Here is a 25,364-nt window from a genome sequence, read left to right as displayed (position 1 = left end):
GCTGCTCTAATTTTATGAGAGCAAGTATGCCACTCTCTAATTAAGATATATAATTATATAAGTCCTGGGCACATTAAGTGCCATCAGAGTCTTCCTAAGAGACTTCTCTGTAATAGGCCAATTAGTAGTCCCCAGATCCCTATCCTGGAATTGGAAAACCATGAGAAGATCCAAGCAAGATCAGTTTTGATGCTATTAGCAAAGCAGACCACATACTCATCTTCATGCATGACCATCAGTAACCATGAGGCTGATGATGCTTGTAGAATATCCGTCTTAGGAGAGAAGTTCAGTTTCATCAGGTCTTCCATAAAGCATAATTAGATTAATTAAACTGCCCCTGGTAAATCTGCAGTCTCCAGGCTACCACTGTATTGTTAATTTACACATCTTTCTTCCACTCGCATTTTAGTCTTTTCTTTTTCAGTAGATGGATTGATGGCAACCTGTGCCAGTGTCTCAGCACCCTCATGGGGAAGAACTTCCTAACATCCAAGCTGAATCTACCCATTTCTAATTTTTAACTATCTATAAATATGAATATAGTCCTAGCATAGAATCATAGAATTGTCAGGGTTGAGAAGGGACCTCAAGGATCATCCAGTTCCAACCCCTCTGCCATGGGCAGGGACACCTCACACTACAGCAGGTTGTTCACAGCCACATCCAGCCTGGCCTGAAAAACCTCCAGGGATGAGGCTTCCACCACCTCCCTGGGCAACCTGTGCCAGTGTCTCACCACCCTCATGGGGAAGAATTTCTTCCTAACATCCAATCTGAATCTACCCATTTCTAGTTTTGTTCCATTCCCCCAGTCCTATCACTCCCTGACACCCTAAAAAGTCCCTCCCCAGCTTTCTTGGAGCCCCCTTCAGATATTGCAAAGCCACAAGAAGGTCTCCTTGGAGCCTTCTGTTCTCCAGAATGAACAGCGCCAACTCCTTCAGTTTGTCCTCATAGGAGAGGAGCTTCAGCCCTCTGCTCATCCTCATGGCCCTTCTCTGGACACCTTCCAGCCCCTCCAGATCCTCCCTGTAACAGAGGCTCCAGAACTGGACACAGTACTCCAGGTGGGATCTCACATATTAGAGTAGAGGGGGAGAATCTCCTCCCTCAACCTGCTGGCTGTGCTTCTCTTGATGCTGCCCAGGCTCTGGTTGGCTTTCTGGGCTGCAAGTGCACACTGCTGGCTCATGTTGCGCTTCTCATCCACCAGCACCCCAGGTCCTTTTCTTCAGGGCTGCTCTCAAGCCAGTCCCAGCCCAGCCTATATCAATGTTTGAATAATTAAGGGGAGGGAAAGGAAAAACACAAACCAGTTTCCTCTGTCAGTTCAGGCCCAAAGATCTGAGCCTAGAGGCTGTTACTAAAAAATGCTGCTATAGGGTTTTTTCCCTAGTGGAGCCACAGCCCAAATAACAACAAACACAGTGGAAACACAGATGAAAGATCATAAGCCTCCCAGCTCAATGAAATCAATATTAAATATTTGATCAAGTTAATAAAATAGATAATGATGTCTGCAAGGAAAGCAAGACCAAAAGCCACGTGACAGAAAAGACTTGTAAAAGTTTCCAGAACCTAACTCTGCAAGCAGAGCAACCAAGCAGTGGAGACAGCAGTACTGGAGACAGCAGACTAGCCAAGCCAGTCTTTCCCAGTCTCCTTACACAAGTTCCAACACATATTCAACCTTAGGGCGAGATGGGTGTCACCAATCTATACCAATACCAACACACTCATTTAATTTCTCACACTCTCAGACTATATTCTGTCCACATTCCCTCGAGCATCACCATGGGCATTACCATGGGGATTCCAGTTCACAAGATCACAGGATGTAAGGTGTTGGAAGGGACCTCCAGACGTCACTGAGTCCAAACCCCCTGCCAGAGGAAGACCACACAACCTAGCACAGGTCACACAGCCATCTAAAGCACACGTTTACCATAACTGAAAGAGAATAAGATGACTGAAATTGAAGAAGTATATAAAGTAGAGACACAGAGAAGAGCAGAATTATTACCAAGAGGAAAACTACATGTGGATGTGGAATTGCAAACCAGTCATTGCAGTCAGCAGGGACATCCCCAACTAGATCAGGCTGCCCAGGGCCTCATCCAGCCTCACCTAGAATATCTCCAGGGAAGGAGCCTCAACCACCTCCCTGGGCAACCTCTTCCAGTGTTCCACCACCCTCATAGGAAAGAACTTGTTCCTAACATCTAATCTAAACCTGCTCTGCTCTAGTTTGAAGCCATTGCCCCTCGTCCTGTCCCTGCAGGCCTTTCCAAACAGTCTCTCTCCAGCCTTCCTTTAGGCCTCCTTCAAGTACTGGCAGGCTGCTATTAGGTCTCCCCAGAGCCTCCTCTTCTCCAGGATGAACACCCCCAGCTCCCTCAGCCTGTCCTCATAGCAGAGCTGCTCCAACCCCTTGATCATTCTTGTGGCCCTCCTCTAGACCTGCTCCAGCAGCTCCACATCAATTAGATCACAATTTACAGAGCACAGAAATGACTTCAAGTAACAAGACCTCATAAAGCACATTGTGTTTATGAGGTGCCCAGTTCTACAAAGATCTGCCCATTTCTTGAAGCATGTGATTCATCTGGAATTTCCAATTGTGTCTCCAGTTTCTAACAGGATGCCAAAATACTCAGGGCCAGCAACCCTGAGAATAAAACATGCTCATGCACCGATTCTGTGGCACTCTTTCTTTGAGTTGGCACAAACCACACGCTGGGTAGTTTGGACAAAATCTGCAAGCCTATCCAATCAGGGCATTTCATTAGCTCCAAAGAAACTCTTGTCAACATGGCAATCCCTGTGGCAGGATAATTCATTTCAGTCCAGCAGGCACAGACAAGCTCAAACAGTCATTGCAGTGCTTGGAAGCCAGCTACAGCTTGCATGTTTAATAGCTGTATGGAAAAGATGAACAAATCAAGTTTTAAGAATGTTCCTAAAATGGCCAGGTTTTCTTTCAGAACAGAGGCAGAAACACTTCTGTACTGTTTTGGACATAATAACCACTTCAACAGCTTCTAGGGCTCAGAAGGAATAAAAATTACAGCATTTAATAACAGCAATTTCTGTCTTGCCAACACAGCCGTGAGAATGCATGAGAGAACTGGATTCAGGTGACACGTTTTGGGTGCAGAAGGCAATTTCTTACAGATCACAGGATCACAGGATGTTAGGGTTGGAAGGGACCTCCAGACATCGAGTCCAGCCCCACTGCCAGAGCAGGACCATACGGTCTAGCACAGGTCACACAGTAACACATGCAGATGGGTCTGGAAAGCCTCCAGAGAAAGAGACTCCACAACCTCTCTGGGCAGCCTGTTCCAGTGCTCTGTGACCCTCACAGTGAAGAAGTTCCTCCTCATTTTTAGGTGGAGCCTCCTGTGCTGTAGTTTCTATCCATTGTCCCTTGTCCTATCCCAGGGTGCAGCTGAGCAGAGCCTGTCCCCTCCCTCCTGACCCCCAGCCCCCAGATATTGATAGACATTTATGAAATCCCCTCTCAGTCTTCTCTTCTCCAGACCAAACAGCTTCAGGGCTCTCAGCCTCTTCTCACCAGGCAATGCTCCAGTCCCTTCAGCATCCTCATAGCCCTCCATTGGTCTCTCTCTAGAAGATCCCTGTCCCTCTTGAAGGCCAAGGTCCAGCATATGGGTCAGGGCAATCCCAAGCACCAATATAGGCTGGGCAGGGACTGACTTGAGAGAAGCCCTGAAGAAAATGACCTGGGGGTGCTGGTGGAGGAGAAGCTCAATATGAGCAACCAGTGTGCACCTGCAGCCCGGACAGCCAAGCAGAGCCTGGGCTGCATCAACAGAAGTGTGACCAGCAGGTCAAGGGAGGTTATTCTCCCTCTCTGCTCGACTCTGGTGAGCCCTCACCAGGAGTACTGTGTCCAGTTCAGGAGTCCCTATTTCAAGAAGGATCCAGAGGTGTGCACGTGTCCAGAGAAGGGCCACAAGGATGATCAGAGGGCTGGATCTCCTCTCCTATGGAAACCGACTGAGAGAGTAGGGGTTATTCAGTCTGGAGAAGAGAAAGCTGTCAGAAGACCTTATTGTGGCCTTGCAGTATCTGAAGGGGGCAACAAGAAAGCTGGGGAGGGACTTTTTAGGGTGCCAGGGAGTGATAGGGCTGGGGAGAAATGGAAAAAAAAGTATAAATGGGTAGTTTCAGATTGGATGTTGGGAAGAAGTTCTTCCCCAGGAGGGTGGTGAGACACTGGAACAGGTTGCCCAGGGAGGTGGTGGAAGCCTCATCCCTGGAGGTTTTGAAGGCCAGGCTGGATGTGTCTCTGAGCAACCTGAGGTAGTGTGAGGTGTCCCTGCCCATGGCAGAGGGGTTGGAACTGGATGATCCTTGAGGTCCCTTCCAACTCTGACAATTCTATGAGTCTATGATTCTATGACTATTGGTATGGCTAGCATGCCTGATCCTCTGCCTTTCTCTCCTATAGTTAGCATTACTGCAGCAAAAGCTCTGAGCCTCCCTTGTTTTCACTGAATGGAGAAACAGATGAGTTTATGTTCTCTACAGTACACATCTCTAGATTCTCCTCATGTCTCATTTCACGGTGTTTAGAAGGCTCTTGTGTTGAATCAGGTGCTTCTGAAAGGCTCCAGACACCCCTGCAGACTTCATCCTGGTTTCTCATCTTTGGAAAGTGACGCCTGGTGGACACGCTTCTTGGTAACACATCAGTGAACCCATCCTCTCCACCTGAAGAGACACTTCCCAGCTCTGCCCCTGGCTGCTTCAGATGCACATTGGAGGGTTGCCCTTGTAAGTGGAGAGAAAAAAAGTCATATTAAAGCTGAATAGTAACAACCTGTTAAGGGTTTTGTGCAAAGTCTGAACCTGTAAAAACAACATTAAGACTTTTCTTCGAATCACAGAATTGTTAGGGTTGGAAGGGACCTCAAGGATCATCCAGTTTCAAGCCCCTTGCCATGGGCCTCACATAACATCAGGTTGCTCAGAGCCACATCCTGCCTGGCCTTCAAAACCTCCAGGGATGAGGCTTCCACCTGGGCAACCTGTGCCAGTGTCTCACCACCCTCATGGGGAAGAATTTCTTCCTAACATCCAACCTGACTCAACCCAGTTTTATTTTTGTTCCATTCACTAGATGATCTTTGGTTTCCATTCTGACCCAAGCCATTCCATGATTCTAATTACTTTTACTAGCTGTACACTCCTGTTTGTAACCTTACTAAATGTGGAGTCAAAAAGAAAAAGAGGTTGTGTGAAGTGGTTAGTATTTTATTGTTGCTTTTGGTTTGGTTTGGGTTGGGTTGGGTTGGGTTGGGTTGGTTTGGTTTGGTTGGGTTTGGTTGGGTTTGGTTTGATTTGGTTTGGTTTGGGTTGGTTTGGGTTGGGTTGGTTTGGGTTGGGTTGGGTTGGATTTGGTTTTGGTTGGTTTGGGTTGGTTGATTGGTTTGTTCTTGTGAAGTTTTTGTGGTTTGTTGGTGGTGTTGTTGGTTTTGGTAGGGATTATCAGAGGGTTTTTGCCCCAATTATAACTGTTGCTTTTAAGAAGGTAGTCACACAATGATCCCTATAACCATGACATAGATCTTTTTTGTTAGGCTATATATTACCGTTAGCATTTGTCCTTCCTAGGCAATTACAGCTCCTCAAGCATAAAAAGCATTTGTCAGCCTATTAATTTTCCACTGGAATCCTCTATTATTGCTCACTTGAGTGTGCAACCCAAGCTTCTTTGGAGTCCAGCTGGTAGTAACTGTCATGAAAGAGGAATTCCAGCCGCCGCGCAGCCCCTCACTTTGTCAGTGGCTCCTAACTTCATCATGCAGAATGTATCAAGCCAAAAAAAATGTCTGTGATTGTTCTTAGGCCAGTGTTGAACTATTTTGGAAAGCTTGGGTGAAATCAATTCAGTCACTCAAGTTAAGCCAGCGTGACAAAAACAAATGGTGCTTTCCACAGATGTCCGGATTGACATTTTCAAGCGTGGAAATCCTACAAACTGGCTAATTCTCCCCAGGTCAGGCCAGGCTGTTTCATACATCCTCACAGAGGCAGGAACAGTCATTCATGGCTCATGAAAAATGATCCAGTAATTGCAAACTTATGAGCATTCAAGTCACACATTTGTTTGAATTTTTCCTGAAACAAGAGATGAGTTAATGCTGCTGGAGTTTAGAGCTAATCAATTACAAGCAATGCCCCTTGCTGAAGTCTGGTTTAACATACAATTAAAGTGTGGCTGTGTCACAGTTTTGAAGTACTTTTTCTTACAAGAAAAAATACAATAAATAAAACTGACAGAACACCAGTGACTGAGGGCCTATGATTTCAACATATCCCCAGAAATGTGTTCTTCCCTCAGTATCATCTACCCCATTCAGCACACTCAGCACCTACACTCCCTTCCCTGCACTCTGCCACTCTTGATGAAGAATGATAGAATCATAGAATTGTCAGGGTGGAAGGGACCTCAAGGATCAGCCAGTTCCAACCCCCCTGCCATGGGCAGGGACACCTCACACTACAGCAGGTTGCTCAGAGCCACATCCAGCCTGGCCTTCAAAACCTCCACAGCTGAGGCTTCCACCACCTCCCTGAGCAACCTGTGCCAGTGTCTCACCACCCTCATGGGGAAGAACTTCTTCCTAACATCCAATCTGAACCTACCCATTTCTAGGTTTTTTTCCATTCCCCCTAATCCTATCATTCCCTGACACTCTAAAAAGTCCCTCCCCAGCTTTCTTGTTGCCCACTTCAGATACTGCAAGGCCACAATAAGGTCTTCTGACAGCTTTCTCTTCTCCAGACTGAACAGCCCTGTCACTTAGGCTGTTTTCTTTCTTTTCTCTGTTAATTAAACTGTTATCTTTCATACAATATAATGAAAGAACAGAGTGGCCAAAACAAAATTATGTTGCTGATCATGTATCAGGGACAGGGAAAGCATCACTCTTAGCAGGGAGGGAGGAAGAAGGGCTGTGGAGTCACCAGGACTCTATGACCTGGGGTGTACTAAGAGGAGTGTGTCCAGCAGATCCTGGGAGGTTCTCCTCCCCCTCTACTCTGCCCTGGTGAGACCTCACCTGGAACATTGTGTCCAGTTCTCAGTTCCCCAGGTCAAGAGGGAAAGAGATCTGCTGGAGAGAGTCCAACAGAGGGCTACCAGGATGATGAAGGGACTGGGGCACTGCCCTATGGAGGAGAGGCTGAGAGCCCTGGGGCTGTTCAGTCTGGAGAAGAGAAGACTGAGAGGGGATTTAATAAATGTCTATCAATATCTGAGGGCTGGGGGTCAGGAGGGAGGGGACAGGCTCTGCTCAGTTGCACCCTGGGATAGCACAAGGGGCAATGGTTAGAAAATCCAGCACAGGAGGTTCCACCTCAACGTGAGGAAGAGCTTCTTCACTGTGAGGGTCACAGAGCACTGGAACAGGCTGCCCAGACAGATGGTGATGTCTCCTTCTCTGGAGACTTTCCAGACCCCTCTGGATGTGTTACTGTGTGACCTGTGCTACATTGTATGGTCCTCCTCTGGCAGTGGGGTTGGACTCAATATTCTCTGGAGGTCCCTTCCAACCCTAACATCCTGTGATCCTGTGACCTACAAGCTAGGGTACACCAAGCTTGTAAGTCACTGATTATGGAGAGAAGAGGAGAAAGCATGAAGACTTCAGACCTCTTCCCACTAAATTGTTATTTGCTCATTCAAGCAGGAGCTAAAGGCTCCTTGGAACTCCATCGAATCAAGCAAAAGGAGACAAATCATACTTACAAAGCTTTGATCTTTGAAGATAATTGAGGGGCAAATGAAATTAAGATATCATGAAAGTAGATCATTAAATATAAGACAGTCCCTGTTCTCTCAGATATGTTTTATCTGAGGACTGGGGAGGTAAAGTCAGGAGTTATGGCAAGCATGGGTCACAACCATCAAAGACATATAGAAAAAAAGAAAGTGCAATAATAATATTTAGATGAAACAAATGAAAATATCTATGAGAAGATTAAAAGACTTACAACCCTCTAAGGGATTGCTCCTACCTAAAATGCAAATCAGTGGAGGGTATTGAGCTAAAGACCAATTTTCCCTCCTAATTTCCTAACTGATCCCTTTGCTGAAAGCTCGATCTATCAGAACAAAAGGGAGCAAAAATGGCATTGAAATGAACAGCCTCAGAATTTGGACTCTTGTTTTTCACATCACCACAAGCCAGCTGCAGTTTTATGTTACAAAGGTAAGGCATTTGTGTAGCAGTAGTCAATAGTGTACTCAATGAGAGTGCCTAATGTTCTCACCATTATTTGGAACACTTTATTTGCCACAGCAGCAAGGTCAAACACTTGCAGAAGTAAATTAATTGTAGCAGTGTTTGTCCTGGTTGAAAACACTTGCAGCTACTCTTGAGACCTGATGCTCAATGTCACTAACCTACTCTGGGAAGGAATGATATAAAAGGTAAAGATTTTTGCCAGAGAGATAATCTTGCAGCTTTTAAAGAGGAAGACTTAAAAAAACCCCAAACACAAACCCCACAGAACAACAACCAACCAAGCATAACAACAAAACCACACTTCATTCTACAATGATATTTTAGAACAAGTAATAGAACTTAAATAACTATTAAGTCAGCATCATGGGATCAGTCCTTCCAGTGGGGCATTATTACCTCCCTTCACTTGTATTTCCTGTGTTTATTGGAGTTGCATGTGTTCAACTCTGCTAAATATTGAAGTGTTTCACAGCTCCACATTTACATTGCATGTATGTTGTGGGTGGAAATTCCAGCCCCCACCCAACATTAAATTTGCCAGCCCAGCTCAGTTGGAAGCAAATGAAAGCTGAATTTACAAGCAAAACTCCAATCTACAATGGGCTGCAGTGGATATGTACAAATACACAGGATTTACAGGATTTACAGGTATTTACAATTAACAAACAGCAGAAAGACCCCCAGGGCCAAGGACCAGGGGAAGTTACTAGCTACTCCCTCCCTTCCTCCCCCTTAACCCCCTGTACGAAAGGGACAAGAGAAAGGAGCAGAGTCACATTAGACTTAGCCAAAACAACGCAGCCAAGGTCAAGCAGAAGCCAGCAGAAGCACAGTTAGTATCTCCCAGCCCGAGGAAGCGAGAGGAAGAAAGAAATTGCTCACCTTACCAGCTTTAGTCTGTTATCTCTCCAATGGCATTGTTTAGAATTGTCATTGTTTTCCTTTTTACGCCCAACAGTGACTTATTTACATCTTCACTACTTTCTGTTCAAGATATGGGAACACATTTTTAAAGGCATAGCCTAAAACTACCACAATGCAACACTCAATGACCTTTCCATAGAGGTCTGTTCACAGGTCTGTTGAATCTGACTCCAGCAGAGGCTCTCTCCTGCAGTTTACAGACGGTTTCCTTACAGAGGTTTTAGGAGACCCTACTTGGTTATGACTGCTGTTGTTCTCCTCAGATTTGGGGGCCACTGGGTGATGAATGAAGGCACAAACCCTGTTGCCATATAGCAACAAGACTCCAGAAATGCAGAGAGCAGAGAATCTTAGAAGTCCTCCCAGAAGTCCTTTACTACTGCATTGCAGACTCCCTTGCATTACAGAGACTCAGAGTCCCACTTACAGAAGTCCTGGAAGCCTTTAACAGACAAAGCAGCTAACAGAAGTCCTGAGCATATCCCTAGCAGCATCCCTACACTAAAGCCCTTGCCAGAAGAAGTAGCTGACTAACAGAAGCAGAAGTCTCTAGCAGCCCTAAACCCCTCAAGCCATTCATAACCTAAGTCCCTAACCCCCAGTAACTCTTCCTCAGAATGATTGTTCCTATACTCTCTGTTATCAATCCCTTCAGCAGTCAAACCCAACCACAACTCTAAGCTAAAATCTTTTCCCAGTGAGAGGTGCCAGCATGTCAAGGAGGTGGCTTCTGCAGCATGTCCCAACCCAAGGGTGCCAAGGCTGTTGTTCTTGGCCCCCATGGAATGTGATTGTTTGGCTCTGGGCAGCCTGCTAAGGAATTGGTCAGCTGAGGAATCCTGCACTCTGCACACGTCCAGCAGCTGCCCTCAGAACAGTGGCTGCAACAACTGTCTGCCTGTCCCTGTGGCCAGGGTGGCCTTGTCCCTTGCTTGTGCTTTTACAGGCTTTCACCTGAGGCTGCTCTTACAGCAGTTGTGGGCAGGCATCAGAACAGGCTGCCTGGGGAGGTGGTGGAGGCATTCAAAAAACATGTGGACATGGCACTTTGGGACATGGTTTAATGGCCATGGTGGTCGTAGTTTGATAGTTGGACTTGATGACCTTAGAGGTCTTTTCCAGCCAAAACAATTCTTTGCTATGCTTTTGCAGCAATTCCAGTAACAGCTGAGCTTGGTTGTGATTTGAGCCTGTTTGCTACAGAGCTGAGAGCCTATTGTTAGTCAGTCATGAAATGTTTCTCAATGAGGAACTGCTCACTGCCTCAGGCTACGTTTTGGACAACTTAAGGTCAGATGCAGTATTAGGTTTTTCTGATATTATAGTTCTACTCCCTTCCTGAAAGTTCTTCTCATCGATAAAAATCAATAAGCTACAATATATTCTTTGTTTAAGGCTTTGATATTTTTGTGTAATTTTGAACTCCTGTGAAAAATCAATACCAAAACAAATTTTCATCTTAATGCTGTGAACAGATGCTGGTAATGGTGAATACATCTACCTCTAGCACAGCAGACATTACTGGGCAGAAGATCCACCTGCTGTGTGGGAAGCTATGGGCAGGACATATGAAATACAGCTTTTCTCTGTGACTTGGTTTAGCAGGGATTCTCTGATTTGCACAGTGTTTTGCACCAATGCACAGCAGCTGCCTCTTTCCAATGCAAGAGTTTCTGTTATGGTCCTAGTCTCCTCTAAGTAATTGCTTAGTAGCTAGTATGCTCAAATAGTGTGGAAGAGAGCAGGACCCAATTTTCCTTTACCTCAGGGGATTAAAACATACTTTGCCAGGAAACTTAATCACTCAGCTATAAATAAAGGAGGAAGGAGATGCTCTGCACTCTTCTTAGTGGGACTACACCACTGCGCAGGACAGGGAGGAGGTGATAGAAAGCAGCCCTGGGGGAAAGGATTTGGGGGTGCTGATGGATGAGAAGCTGGACATGAGCAGGCAGGGTGAGCTTGCAGCACAGAAGGCAAAGCACAGCCTGGGCTGCATCCAAAGCAGCATTGCCAGCAGAGCCAGAGAGGTGATTCTGCCACTTTGATCTGCTCTGGCGAGACCTCACCTGGAGTGCTGTGTACAGGTCTGGAGCCCTCAGTATAGGAAGGACATGGACCTGATGCAGAGGGTCCAGAGGAGAGCCATGAGAATGATCAGGGGCTTGGAGCAGCTCTGCTACAAGGACAGGCTGAGGGAGCTGGGGGTGTTCAGCCTGGAGAAGAGGAGGCTCTGGGGAGACCTAAGAACAGCCTGCCAGTACCTGAAGGGTACTGAAGCCCCTCAATTGCACAACAGTTCAGGAGAGACAGGGATCTGCTGGAGAGAGTCCAATGGAGAGCTGTGAGGATAATGAAGGAGCCCTGCCTGGTGAGAAGAGGCTGAGAGCCCTGGGGCTGTTCAGACTGGGGAAGTGAAGACTGAGAGGGGATTTAATTAATGTTTCTAAATATCTGAGGGCTGGGGGTCAAGAGGGAGGGGACAGGCTCTGCTCACTTGCACCCTGGGATAGACAAGGGGCAATGGATACAAACTACAGCGCCGAGGGTTGCACCTCAATATGAGGAGGAACTTCTTCACTGTGAGGGTCACAGAGCACTGGAACAGGCTGCCCAGCGAGGTTGTGAAGTCTCCTTGTCTGGAGACTTTCCAGACCCATCTGGATGCATTCCTGTGTGACCTGTGCTGGATTGTATGGTCCTGCTCCGGCAGTGGGGTTGGATTCAATGATCTCTGGAGGCCCCTTTCAAAACCTAACATCCTGTGATCCTGTGACCTACAAGGTAGGGTACACCAAGCCTGTGGTCACTGATTATGGAGAAAAGGGGTGAAAGCTTTAAGCCTGAAACCTCCTTGTGCTTCTGGTGAAGTTGCTTAGTTGCAAATGTAGTGCCAGGTATTTTTATCCTGTGCAAGACTATGCTTCCATGAGCAATTATTATCTAATTAAAATCATTAATGTTTATGCCCTAGGGAAACATTCAATTATTTGTAGGCATCTGAGTTTTCCCTGTCTCCTGATTCTTTAATTTCTGCTTTTATTGAGCAGTTTTAAATATCCACAAGGGATTTCACTGCCACCCCAAAGCAGTGCCACCCTGTAGCCTAGGGCACTGCTTTCAGTGCTTCTCTTTGGAGTTAAGCTGAATAAAAATGAGTAATGTACCTATTAAAGTTTCATTACTGGAGCTACAGCCTGATTTTATGAAGTTTTCCTTTATACCAAAGGATGTTTGTGGCAATTTTAGGCTGGTGCCTAGAAAATTGTCCACAGATCTTGAGCAAAACATGGTAGAATGTAAATGAATTACCACTAAGGTCTCAATATTCCCAGGGGTCTGAATAACTAATATAAGATTAGTTGTGTAAACTAACTTTTTCTCTTTGGGGCTTCTTCACTCTAGGAGATGCTAGCTGGTTGCTTCTGCTGGCTTGCTGCTCTTGGCTGCATTCTTTGTTGTGGCTAAGCACCAACAGGCTACTCTCTGCTTCTCTCTTTTACCTTGTATAGAGTGGGGGAAAGGAGCAGGGAGGGGGAGGCTATTAGTAGCCCCCTTGTTTTGTCCAAGGGGGTTCTTATGTTGCTGATAAATTATAACTATATGTAAATATTGTCTATTTTGTATGTAATCATTGCATTTCATATTTCTGGGTGGTAGTTTTGCTTGTAAATAGAGCTTCATTTGCTTCCACTGAGCTAGTCTGGCAATTTTATTTTGGGGGGTAAATTTCAACCCACCACAATGCTCAAGATTTTCATGCCATGAATCCTGCCTGCATCAGAGTTCAGAACTCTCTCTTCCCTTCAAATAGAAGCTGTTATCTAGGAGTGCCTGGAAGAACACACGGGTGGCTTCAAAACCTAGAGCACTAATGCTCTGCAAAAAATATTTTGGAGATAGGAAGATAGGAGACACAGCAAAATATCAGTGAGAGAAAAAGCTTAAGATAAAGATTTTCCTCTTATTCAGCAATTATGCAGCCCATCTTTTCCTCACTAAATGGAAAATGTTTCATTGAGGGCTAAGATTTTCATTTCAGAGTTCTGCTAGGCCTTGATCCATGTACATCAAAGGCAGTACAAAGGATCCCACTGATCTGGCTCTGAGCAACCTGATGTAGTGTGAGGTGTCTCTGGCCATGGAAGGGGAGTTGGAACTAGATGATCTTTGAGGTCCCTTCCAACCCTAACAATTCTATGATTCTATGATTTAAGTAAATGCTGGAGTAAGCTTCTGTGTCTCTCTTAGAGCCAGTAAATTAAGGCCCTGGAGTAAAAGAAGGAAGGCTGCCTTCATTATCAAAGTGTCTCTCTAACAGCTTCTCAGGCTCCTAGCTTAGAAATTTTCCTATTTGGAGCCAAGATCATTTGGGTGCAAAGGAAAACAGCTGGTGAAAGAGCACATTTTTTCATCTCAAGCAATCTCACACAACTACTCCAAAGGATGTGGGAAGTGATTTGTGCTAGCATTGCTGTCAACCTGAGGGAGGATCATTGCTGATGGCCTGTAGCAAGCAAAACATTTTCCCAGCTGTGCCTAAGCAAGTCCATCACCAAAAATGCTCCCCTCCACTGCAAAGAACAAAGTGTTCTGAATACAGCTGTGAAAGAAGAACCTTCTCATCCACTGCCATTCCAGATTTCAAATGTTTTTTCACTCTGTGTTGGTGTGAAACAAAAACTCCTTGAAGGTTTTGACAAAGAGAAAGCCTGTCTTCCCTGGCATACCCAGATCAAGTTCCATGTGTTGTACAAGGGATGTAAACCTAAGCCTTTATCTAGCATAACATGAATTTTCATTTTTATCATTGGAGCTGTTACATATATATGCTATCTATAAACACTCCTGCATTTTATTGCAGCCAGGCTCTCCTCCCCCTCTACTCTGCCCTGCTCAGTTTGCATCTGGAGTATTCCGTCCAGTTCTGGGCCACTCGGTTCACAAAAGATCTCAGGGAACTGCTTGAAAGAGTCCAGAGCCACAAAGATGATGAAGGGAGTGGAACATCTTCCTTATGAGGAGAGCCTGAGGGAGCTGAGGGCTCTTTAGCTTGGATAGGAGGAGACTGAGGGTAACCTCATTCATGTTTGTAAAGATGTGCAGGGTGAGTGCCCAGAGGCTGGAGCCAGGCTCTGCTGGGTGATGCCCAATGACAGCACAAGGGGCAATGGTGGAAGCTGAGGCATAGGAAGTTCCATGGGAACACGAGGAAGAATTACTTCCCTGTGAGGGTGACAGAACACTGGCACAGGCTGCCCAGGGGGTTGTGGAGTCTCCCTCTCTGGAGATATTCAAGACCCAGCTGGATGTGTTCCTGTGTGATCTGCTGTAGGTGATCCTGGTCCAGCAGGAGGGTTGGACTGGATGGTCTTTCGAGGTCCCTTCCAGCCCCTAACATCCTGTGATTCTGTGACTTGATCCAGTAGTTTATGAGGATGATTGCTGTGTTTTGGGACTACATTTATTTGCCCCTTGGGACCACTTTGCTTTACTTTCTTCAGCACGTCGTCAAGACAGCTGTCCCAAACAAAGGTAAATGGCAAATAGTCCTTTTATGACATAAGTAATCTCAGTGAAATATGCCCAACCAGTGGCAATAACACACCTTTTGGAAGAGGTTCTAAATAGCAATGAGCATCACTAGCATGACCTTATTTGAAATGTGCTTGGAACAGGTATAGCTTCCATGACAAGAAAGCAAGAACACAGCCTGGCATGGCCTGTATTTCCACAGACATTTTTAGATAGAGTGCTCTTTACTAAGGCCCTGATGCCCATATATTCATAGAATAACAGGTTGGGAAGGACCTCAAGGATCATCTGGATGAAGATTTCTTTGCAAATGCACTGTCTACACAAGGTTGCCCAGCAGCCTGTCTGTCTGAATCTCCAAACTGGCCAGTGCTGAGGAATCCACCACTCCTCTGGGGAAACTGTTCCAGTGGCTGATTGATCTCTTTGTATATACAAACAGTGCAGTCTCCTGCTCAGAGCAGCACGTAATTGTGTCATTCCCATTAAGTGAGTGGGACTCAAGCACACATTGTTCCATACATGTTGTCCTAAGTACAGATTGAATAATCATTGTTCCTTGGGAATTATTCTATTTTGGCATAGAATTAAGAAATGCAAGCAGATGCTCTGTGGTGCTTTAGTCTCAATAGCATAAATAGCTTTGTTTACAATGCTTTTAAGGTAACATGACTGTATCCCTCTTTCTACATGCTGTTCCATTCACCATCCTAGGAAAAGAAAAACCAAAAAGCTAAAATACTTCTCTCTATACAATTTCAAACCAGGAATATTCAAGCAATTCTGACCAGCTCTGTTGCTTGTAGTACAACAGGCACCAGTGCAGGTTAGAGGCTGCCCTACTGTCAAGCAGCTCCCCTGAGAAAGACCTTGGAGTGCTGGTGGACAGCAAGTTCTGCGTGGAACAGCAATGTGCCCTTGTGGCCAAGAGAGCAAATGGGATCCTGGGGGGCAGCAAGAAAAGTGTGGCCAGCAGGGCTAGGGAGGTTCCTCTCTCCCTCTATTCTGCCCTGCTGAGACCACAGCTGCAATCCTGTGTCCAGTTTTGGGCTCCCCAGGCCAAGAGAGACAGAGACCTGCTGGAGGGAGTCCAAGGGAGAGCCACAAGGATGATTAGGGGACTTGAGCATATCCCCTGTGAAGAGAGACTGAGAGCTCTGGGGATGTTTTGTCTGCAGAAGAGAAGACTGAGAGGGGATCTGATCAATGTCTATCAATATCTGAGGGGTGGGTGTCAAGTGGAGGGGGCCAAGCTCTTTTTGGTGGTGCACAATAAGCCACCAAGGAACACCAGGTACAAGCTGGTACATAAACGATTTCGCCTCAACATGAGGAGAAACTTCTTTACAGTGAGGATGAGAGAGTCCTGGAGATGGCTGCCCAGAGAGGTTGTGGAGTCTCCTTCTCTGGAGACTTTCAAAACCTGCCTGGATGCTTTCCTGTGCAGACTGCCCTGGGTGATCCTGCTCTCGTGGCGGGATGGGACTCGATGATCTCTGGAGGTTCCTTTCAGCCTCTAATGTACTGTGATACCTGGCAGAAGTGCTTGTCAACATTTAAGCAGGCAAAACTTCCCCATTTCTGGTTCCTTCAGCATACCTTCTTCAGCATGCATGTCAGGACACGGTGTAAGTTTAAACATTACCCTGAAAAGATTTAATTATCTGCTGCTTTCATCACCTGTCTCCAGCCTACACCTTGCTGTCCAAGCTATTAAATGAAAATCTGGAATACAATTAGAGAAGAAAATGGATTTATTTGATTAATGTGTGTGTACAAGTGTGGGTTCTCTTGTGAACTATTCAAGTGTTGAGTTTAATTGAGCTACAGCTGGTGCTGACTTTGTTTTCAGAGAGCAGGGATTTGCTGACTGATTGACTCTCTCTCTCTCCCTTTTAACTTGAAGATGCGTTCAGTAAGAAGTGAAATTTCCTGATGTTACAAAACCACAGGGAGAAAGACTGAACAGAAATAAAAGCACAGAAAGTCAAGTGGTTTACACAGAAGGAAGGAAACTAAACTAGGCATAGGAGTTAGAAAAGGCATTAAATCATGGATTTTATTTGTGTCTCTCTAACTCAACCCTTGTGGGGGGAGAAGAGGTAGTATTCCAATGGCAACAGAAATTTCCTTTGGAGAGGTGGAATAACTTAAATTCATGAACTTTTAAAACTCTTGCAGCTGAGACCTTCTCTCCCTTGTTGCCAGCATTAGGTGCTGTTGGAATGGCACTGCTCTTTGTTGAGGAATACTGTTTTAATTTATGAACAATATGGCTAATGGATGTTAATAAAATATTACCAACCTTTATTAATATGGAAATGTTGGACTGGATGAGCTTTCGAGGTCCCTTCCAGCCCCTAAATCCTGTGATTCTGTGAATATGTGTGATTCTGGGATAAAGCACACACTCCCAGTAGTAACCTTTGGTTACTATCATGAGAGCAGAGAGCACAAGAGGACACAGTCTCAGGCTGTGCCAGGGGAGGTTTAGGTTGGATGTTAGGAAGAAGTTCTATACAGAGAGAGTGATTGCCCATTGGAATGGGCTGCCTGGGGAGGTGGTGGAGTCGCCATCACTGGAGGTGTTCAGAAGGAGACTTGATGGGTTGCTTGGTGCCGTGGGTTAGTTGTTTGGGTGGTGTTGGATTGGTTGATGGGTTGGACTCGATGATCTTGAAGGTCTCTTCCAACCTGGTTTATTCTATGTATTCTATGCATAGTTCTTTGTTACAGTATGCACAGTAAATGCAATGCAGGATGAGTAGGTGCTCCTACTGTTAACACTTTCAGCAGAGTCCCATCCTTATGGGTAGAAAAGAAATAAATTGTGAGGAAAAAATGCTGAGAATTCTCTGTCCTCAGCAGAGTATAAGGAAGATGTTCACAGCTTGGTATCCTCTCCTTATTTTCTTCTGTTCTTTACACCAGGAATAGAGCAGGTGCCCTTCTGGATTTTACAAGCAGTGTTTAAAGGAGAGATATAGAAATGGCATATATGTAAACATTAGCAACTACAAAACAAACAAACAGAAATACAATGTGTCAGCTATTAAAAAGTTTATCATTAATAACTTAAATTTCTTTAAGTTGTACCAAGACTGGCAGCTGTCACTGAATTCCCACAGCTTTGCTTGTACTTTACCAAATATCCCTATGCTGTATTCCCATTTTGTTCCAGAAAAAGGAGATAGCCTTCGCCTCAGCCAGCAAGCTCTTGACTTCTCATGGGCTAGAGTAATTAATAGCACAGCTATAAACTTTCTAATTCCTCTAAGGAGTTCTTGAAATCCCACAAGTGCTTTCATTATCTTTCTTCAAGGGACTATTTATAAATCCTGCCTTTGAGACCTTTTTTGTGCAAGCTGTTTGTAAAGCACACTCAAATTTGTGGAGTAATCTGGCTCCACCAAGTGATGATTGCTGTGATTGCTAGCCTGCACTTAGATAATATACATGGGCAGTAAGCATTAAATCGATTTGATAACATCAGGATTTTGTTTAAGAGCTCTGAGCTTCAGTAATTCACAGAATCACAGAATCACCCAAGTTGGAAGAGACCTCAAAGATCATCAAGTCCAACGTGTCACCACAGACTCCATGACTACACCATGGCACCAAGTGCCACATCCAATCCCCTCTTGAACACCTCCAGGGATGGTGACTCCACCACCTCCCTGGGCAGCACATTCCAATGGCAAACGACTCAGTGAAGAACTTCCTCCTCACCTTGAGCCTAAACTTCCCCTGGCACAGCCTGAGACTGTGTCCTCCTGTTCTGGTGCTGGTTGCCTGGGAGAAGAGACCAACTCCCTCCTGGCTACAACCACCCTTCAGGTAGTTGTAGACATCAATAAGGTCTCCCCTGAGCCTCCTCTTCTCCAGGCTAAGCAACCCCAGCTCCCTCAGCCTCTCCTCCCAGGGCTGTGCTCCAGACCTCTCCCCAGCCTTGTTGCCCTTCTCTGGACACGTTCAAGTGTCTCAATGTCCTTCTTAAACTGAGGAGCCCAGAACTGGACACAGTACTCAAGGTGTGAAGTGTATTATTTTGTCATAGCACAGATGGTCAATGAAAACACTGAAGCACTGTAAAGAATTTCTTCGCCCCAGCTCTCCTGGATGATGCTGAAATACTGTTTGACAAAAGTACCCCTAATAAGTACCCATATTATTAGTAATTCCACCAATAATACCTATGAGATTAATTGTAGTAGTGTAAGAGAGGGTCAGTGGGATCCTGGGGTGCATTCAGAGGAGTGTGTCCAGCAGATCTAGGGAGGTTCTCCTCCCCCTCTACTCTGCCCTGGCCTGGTGAGGCCACACTTGGAATACTGCATTCAGTTTTGGGCTTCCCAGTTCAGGAGGGACAGGGATCTAAGAAAGAGGGTCCAAGGGAGGGCTATGAGGATGATGAAGGGACTGGAGCACTATCTGGTGAGGAGAGGCCTGAGAGCCCTGTTCAGACTGGAGAAGAGAAGACTGAGAGGGGATTTAATAAATATTTCTAAATATCTGAGGGTTGTGTGTCAGGAGGGAGGGGACAGGCTCTGCTCAGCTGCACCCTGGGATAAGACAAGGGGCAATAGATAGAAACTACAGCACAGGAGGTTCCACTTCAACATGAGGAGGAACGTCTTCACTGTGAGTGTACCAGAGCACTGGAACAGGCTGCCCAGAGAGGTTGTGGAGTCTTCTTCTCTGGAGACTTTCCAGACCCATCTGGATGTATTCCTGTGTGACCTGTGCTAGATTGTATGGTCCTGCTCTGGCAGTGGGGTTGGACTCAATGATCTCTAGAGGTCCCTTCCAACCCCTAGTATTCTGTGATCCTGTGAAGAGGAATGACCAAATTATTGCAGGAGACCAAATTATTTTCTCCAAAGTAGTTCCACAGCTGTGCACACAGATAATGAGAGAAAGTCTGCTGGGAATACGTGTGAATGAACTCACTCTGCAGCCTTTAACACAAGGTTTGAAAGAACATGCTTCGGAAGGCTCAAACAACGTGGATGAAAATCACAAGCATAATGAAGAATATTTTATTATGTTTTCTGCAATACTATTTCTGAAAGTCAGCAAAAGGGAAGTTTTTTAAAGCTTTCCTGAGAGAGGAGACTGAAGGCCAGGGACATATCATGCCAAGCCATATAGTAAATCTCAGATTGCTTTAGATGCTGCCTGTGTCAGCTTTCTGAACTTACTCAAAAGATCTTGGGCTTAGCTTTTGCAAGGTCACAGGGGTATGAAAAAGTCAATCTGATGAAACTTGAAACTACCATGATGCAGTTGATAGTTGACAGTTCAGTGGTGCCCAGTGATAGGACATGGAACAACAGGTACAAGCTAGAACACAGGAGGTTGCACAACAACAGGAGGAGATATCGCTTTACAGTGAGGGTGACGGGTCATTGAGTAGCTGCCCAGAGAGGTTGTGGAGTCTCCTTCTCTGGGTACATTCAAACCCCACCTGGATGCATTCCTGTGTGGACTACCCTGGGTGATGCTGCTCTGGCAGGGGGTTTGAACTCGATGATCTCTGGGGGTCCCTTCCAACCTCTAATGTGCTGTGATACTGTGATAGAATCTAGTGCAGGTTGCACGGGAATGCATCCAGACGGGTCTTGAAAGTCTCCAGAGAAGGAATGGGACTCAAATATAGCTAACAAACTCCAGTAGAGAATTATTTTTACCTTGACTTGCTCACTGGAAGTCAAATCACAAAAGACAATCTCCCTAAATCCTTCCAAAACCCACCTGGACAGGTTCCTGTGCAGCCTGGCCGACATGATCCTGCTTTAGCAGGGGGTTGGACTCAAGGGTCTCTGGAGGCCCCTTCCAACCCCTAACATTTTATGATTCTGTGATATTTTAACTGTCATTGTTAGCTGTAAATTTTGCCATTTCCTTTACCATCATCTGTTCTGTCATCTCAACTTGCCTAAGTTTTCTTTCTACTAAAAACCAGCAGAAAGGCAACTTTTTATTTAAATTAAGTGTGGATTCTTTTAAGTTTAGAGGGTTTGGGGGGGGGAGTTCATTATAAGATGAAAGTCTGAGGCATTTCCACATCAAAGCTCTACTCTGCTTTGCATCTTGTCACAGGAGGGAACAGACAACCTTGCAGACCAATAGAAGCTGTCAGTGTCCTAGATCCTGATGTTATTCTGAGGAAGAGCAGGGAGCTGTGAATAAAATAACAGGGAAAGACACCTTAGGATTTGAACTGATTCCATTTGGAACACATTTTGTGGTGCTTCTTAAAGCCAGATTTTTGCCTGCATTCTTTGCCATCTTTTCTTAATCTGTCACTGCACATAAAACAAATGTAAAAAAAGAAAAAGGCTTACTCTTAGCTTGCTAAAGATCAGGAGGGAAATAAAGCAAAAGCTTTGCTTTTTGTCCCCAGGTGTAGACCAGGATTCTCTCCTTTGCATTCTAAGACTTCAATAATTTGGAGTGATAAACTCTGTATGATTTATGGACTTAATTATCAATCAAAGGGAAAAGCAATCTTTGAAATGGGCCCTGTCCTGTTCCATATCTTTATTGATGATCTGGATGAGGGGATTGAGTCCATCATCAGTAAGTCTGCAGATGACACCAAGTTGGGAGCAGGTGTTGATCTGTTGGAGAGTAGAAGGGGTCTGCAGAGGGACCTTGACAGGATGGACAGATGGGCAGAGTCCAACAAGATGGCATTTAACAAGTCCAAGTGCTGGGTGCTGCACTGTGGCCACAGCAACCCCATGCAGTGCTACAGGCTGGGGTCAGAGTGGCTGGAGAGATGCCAGGCAGAAAGGAACCTGGGGGTACTGGTTTACAGCATCAGAACATGAGCCAGCAGTGTGCCCAGGTGGCCAAGAGGGCCAATGGCATCCTGGCCTGCATCATGAATAGTGTGGCCAGCAGAAGCAGAGAAGTTATTCTGCCCTGTACTCAGCACTGGTTAGGCCACACCTTGAGTCCTGTGTCCAGTTCTGGGCTTCTCAATTTAAGAAGGACATTGAGATATTTGAACATGACCAGAGAAGGGCAACGAGGCTGGGGAGGGATCTCCAGCACAGCCCTGTGAGGAGCGGCTGAGGGAGCTGGGGTTGTTTAGCCTGGAGAAGAGGAGGCTCAGGGAAGACCTTATTGCTCTCTACAACTACCTGAAGGAAGGTTGTAGCCAGCTGGGGGTTGGCTTCTCCCAGGCAACCAGCAACAGAACAAGAGGACACAGTCTCAAGCTGCACCAGGGGAAGCTTGGGCTTGAGGTGAGGAGAAAGTTCTTCACAGAGAGAGTAATTTGCCATTGGAATGTGCTGCCCAGGGAGGTGGTGGAGTCACCATCCCTGGAGGTGTTCAAGAGGAGATTGGACGTGGCACTTGGTGCCATGGTTTAGTTGTCATGAGGTGTTAAGTATTAGGTAATAGGTTGATGACCTCTGAGGTCTTTTCCACCCTGGCTGATTCTGTATGTGACATTTTAAACAATTTGTGTTAGCACTATTGTCTCTGTGGTAATAAACACTAGCAATACCCAATTAGAATGACCCCTAAGAAGCCACCCACTGTAGGTTTAAAACCTCTTGTACACCCAACAGTAAACTGACTGTCCAACAAATAGCAACATAATCAGGGAGTAGAAAAGAAGAGAATAGGTAGGTAGGATTCAATACAAATAAAGATAATCAAGTGTGGATTCTGATAAAATTGTGTAGAAGGTTGCATAGAAGGAAAGGAATCTTCACTTGAAAGGTCTGGATGGTTAAGTTTTGTGATTTTGCACTCAGGATGTACTTTGGTGCAAGATTTCATGACCAAAACAAAATAAAATAAAAATAATAATAATAGTCAAAAGCCAGATTTCCCATGAGGCAACAGAGAAGTTGAAATAAGTCAGTACCAAGACAGACACATCAAAATATCATCTTTAGCAAAAGGATTATGCAAAATGTAGGCTTCCTCTCTACTTCCTCACTAGTAAATACTTTCTGGTTGCCAGCAGAAGTACACAGACTAAGATGTGATTGTTCAGCCTACAGACAGTAAGATATTATCTGTAGGAATGAAACTAGGAAGGCCAGAAATAAGTAGTTTTATCTGAATGCATGTAACAGAATCCTAGACAGATGCTCCTGTGACAGTCTGCATCTACTCTTTCCAAAACAAAACTGTTTGGAGAATCATAGAGTCATAGAATGATCCAGGCCAGAAGGGACCTCCAAAGCTCATCCAGTCCAACCTCCCCGTGGTCAGCAGGGACATCTCCAACTCAATCAGGCTGCCCAGGGCCTTCGTTGAGCCTCACCTTGGATATCTCCAGAGAAGGGGCCTCAACCACCTTTCAAGACCCATCTGGATGTGCTCCTGTGTGACCTGTGCTAGATTCCATGGTCCTGCTCTGGCAGGGGGGTTGGATTTGATGATCTCAGGAGGTCCCTTCCAACCCCTAACATCCTGTGAGCCTGTGAACCATAGAACATCCATTGATGTCTTTTTCAACATATTTCTCCTTAATACAATGTCTAGCTTTTACCATACATACCATCTATGCATATAAACACAAAACACCAATAGTGGTAACTTTTTATTCAGATTCCTCCAATAAAATTGAGGGAAAGGATGGGAAACCAGATGAAATTGTAGGAATGAAGAGCTGTAACACTGGACACTGTAATACAGTTAGTTGCAAAGTAAGATAACAGAATGATAAAAGGTAGCAAGATACAGAGAAGCAGAAGTAGGGAAAAGTGTAAAGATAACAGAGCTTGGAAAATTCTGCCAGCATTCTGCTTTTCTGTCAGTCAGTCCAAAATCTTGTCATGTTTGGAACTGACATCAGCAGCAGTTCAATTGCCTTTCCATATCTCTTTACCACTGCCATGCCACTTACAGCTTTCACTGGTGACAGATTTACTTCAGCTGTTCAAATAAACATCAGAATTTTAGTGGCAGGCTGAGCTACAGAAACAAAACTACCTCAATCTTGATAAGCTATTTCAATGTCAAATGCTATAAATGTCATTTTGGCCACGCAGTTATTACTTTTGCTGACCCCCCCATGAGCCTTTGAAATCCTTCACTTCTTACAAAGAAGCAGCAGCCTTGCAGGGCGAGCTGAGATACATTATCAACAGAGTCACTGAATGTATAATACTGACCACTTGTTCTTTTGGCCTCTTTTCTGTCTGGTAATATCCACAACACTTCCCACAAAGTGATTAAGTGATAAAATAACCCCACTTACAGTAATACGGGCAGCACACCTAGGGCACAACCAAATGGACTACTGGGTAATGATGTTTGCTTCTTAATATATACTTGGTTATAAATTGTACCCCATTGTTCTGTGTGTTGGACTGAAGTCATTAAAAGTGCTAGCACAGGACCTGTTATGAGAGGAAAAAAGTGTCAATCTATATCTATGTCTTCCACCTATGAACAATGATTAGCTCTTTGAAAGTCATTCACCCATGACCCAAACCTCTGAGAGCTCACTGCAGCATTACAACCCCAGCAGGAAGGAAAATTGCTTTTCCACACCTCATAAAAGTCCTTCTGAAGTGAATACTCTGATCCAGAAGCACAGCTGGCTGTGTGCTCTAGCCAATGTGCATGCAGGCTGCTGCTACTAACTTCAGAGTGTTCTACACTTCATTGTGTTTTACCAGTGGCTTTGGGAGCTAGTAAGGATTGTACAGTACCTAATGCTATAACACTTCAAATAAATACTTGCATTTAATGTGTAAAGTAGTTGTGTTTAAAAAGAAAGGCAAACGAGACCAGTTCTAACAGACTGAGGGAGCTGGGGTTGTTCAGTCTGGAGAAGAGAAGGCTCCGAGGAGACCTAATTGTGGCCTTCCAGTATCTGAATGGGGATACAAGAAAGCTGGGGAGGACTTTTTAGGCTGTCAGGGAGTGATAGGACTGGGGGGAATGGAGCAAAACTAGAAATGGGTAGATTCAGAAGTTGCTCCCCATGAGGGTGGTGAGACACTGGCACAGGTTGCCCAGGGAGGTGGTGGAAGCCTCATCCCTGAGGTTTTGAAAGCCAGGCTGGATGTGACTTTTGGAGGTGCCCCCCGCTCACGACAGGGGCGTTTGAACTGGATGATTTTTGAGGTCCCTTCCAACTGTTTACAGTTCTGTGATTCTGTGAAGTAAAATACCCCAAACTAATTATTTTTCTCTCCTAGCTTTGCTACTTAATAAATGGCTCTTTTCTGCCCTTGTCTTTCCACCATGACAGGTGATGTGGGGCAGGTGAACGCATAGCGACAGGACCGAGGGTCTGGCCGGGGGCATCCTGAGTCCGACTTCAGTCAGAGTTGTAGGGCACAGGACTGCGGTTGCCGAATACGGTCGCAGCCGGTCACCGGCGCTGAACGCCGCTACCCCTCAGCGGCAGCGCGGCCGGGCCACGCCTGCCCCCTGCCCCCCGCCCCAGCGTGGTGACGCCGCGCCGGGGGTGGAGCCTCCGCCGCGGCCCCGAGCGCAGGCGCGAGGTGCGTCTGAGCGCCGCAAAGACGCCGCCAATGGGAGGGCGAGGCGCGGGCTTTTGAACGCGGGGAGGAGCGGCGCTAACTGCCCCGTCGCGCGGGAGGGAGGCCCTGCTGCCGCGGGTGCTGAGCGCGG

The sequence above is a fragment of the Dryobates pubescens genome, chromosome 4 (genome assembly GCF_014839835.1).
Source record: "Dryobates pubescens isolate bDryPub1 chromosome 4, bDryPub1.pri, whole genome shotgun sequence".
NCBI lineage: Eukaryota > Metazoa > Chordata > Aves > Piciformes > Picidae > Dryobates > Dryobates pubescens.
This window is presented reverse-complemented; position numbering follows the sequence as displayed.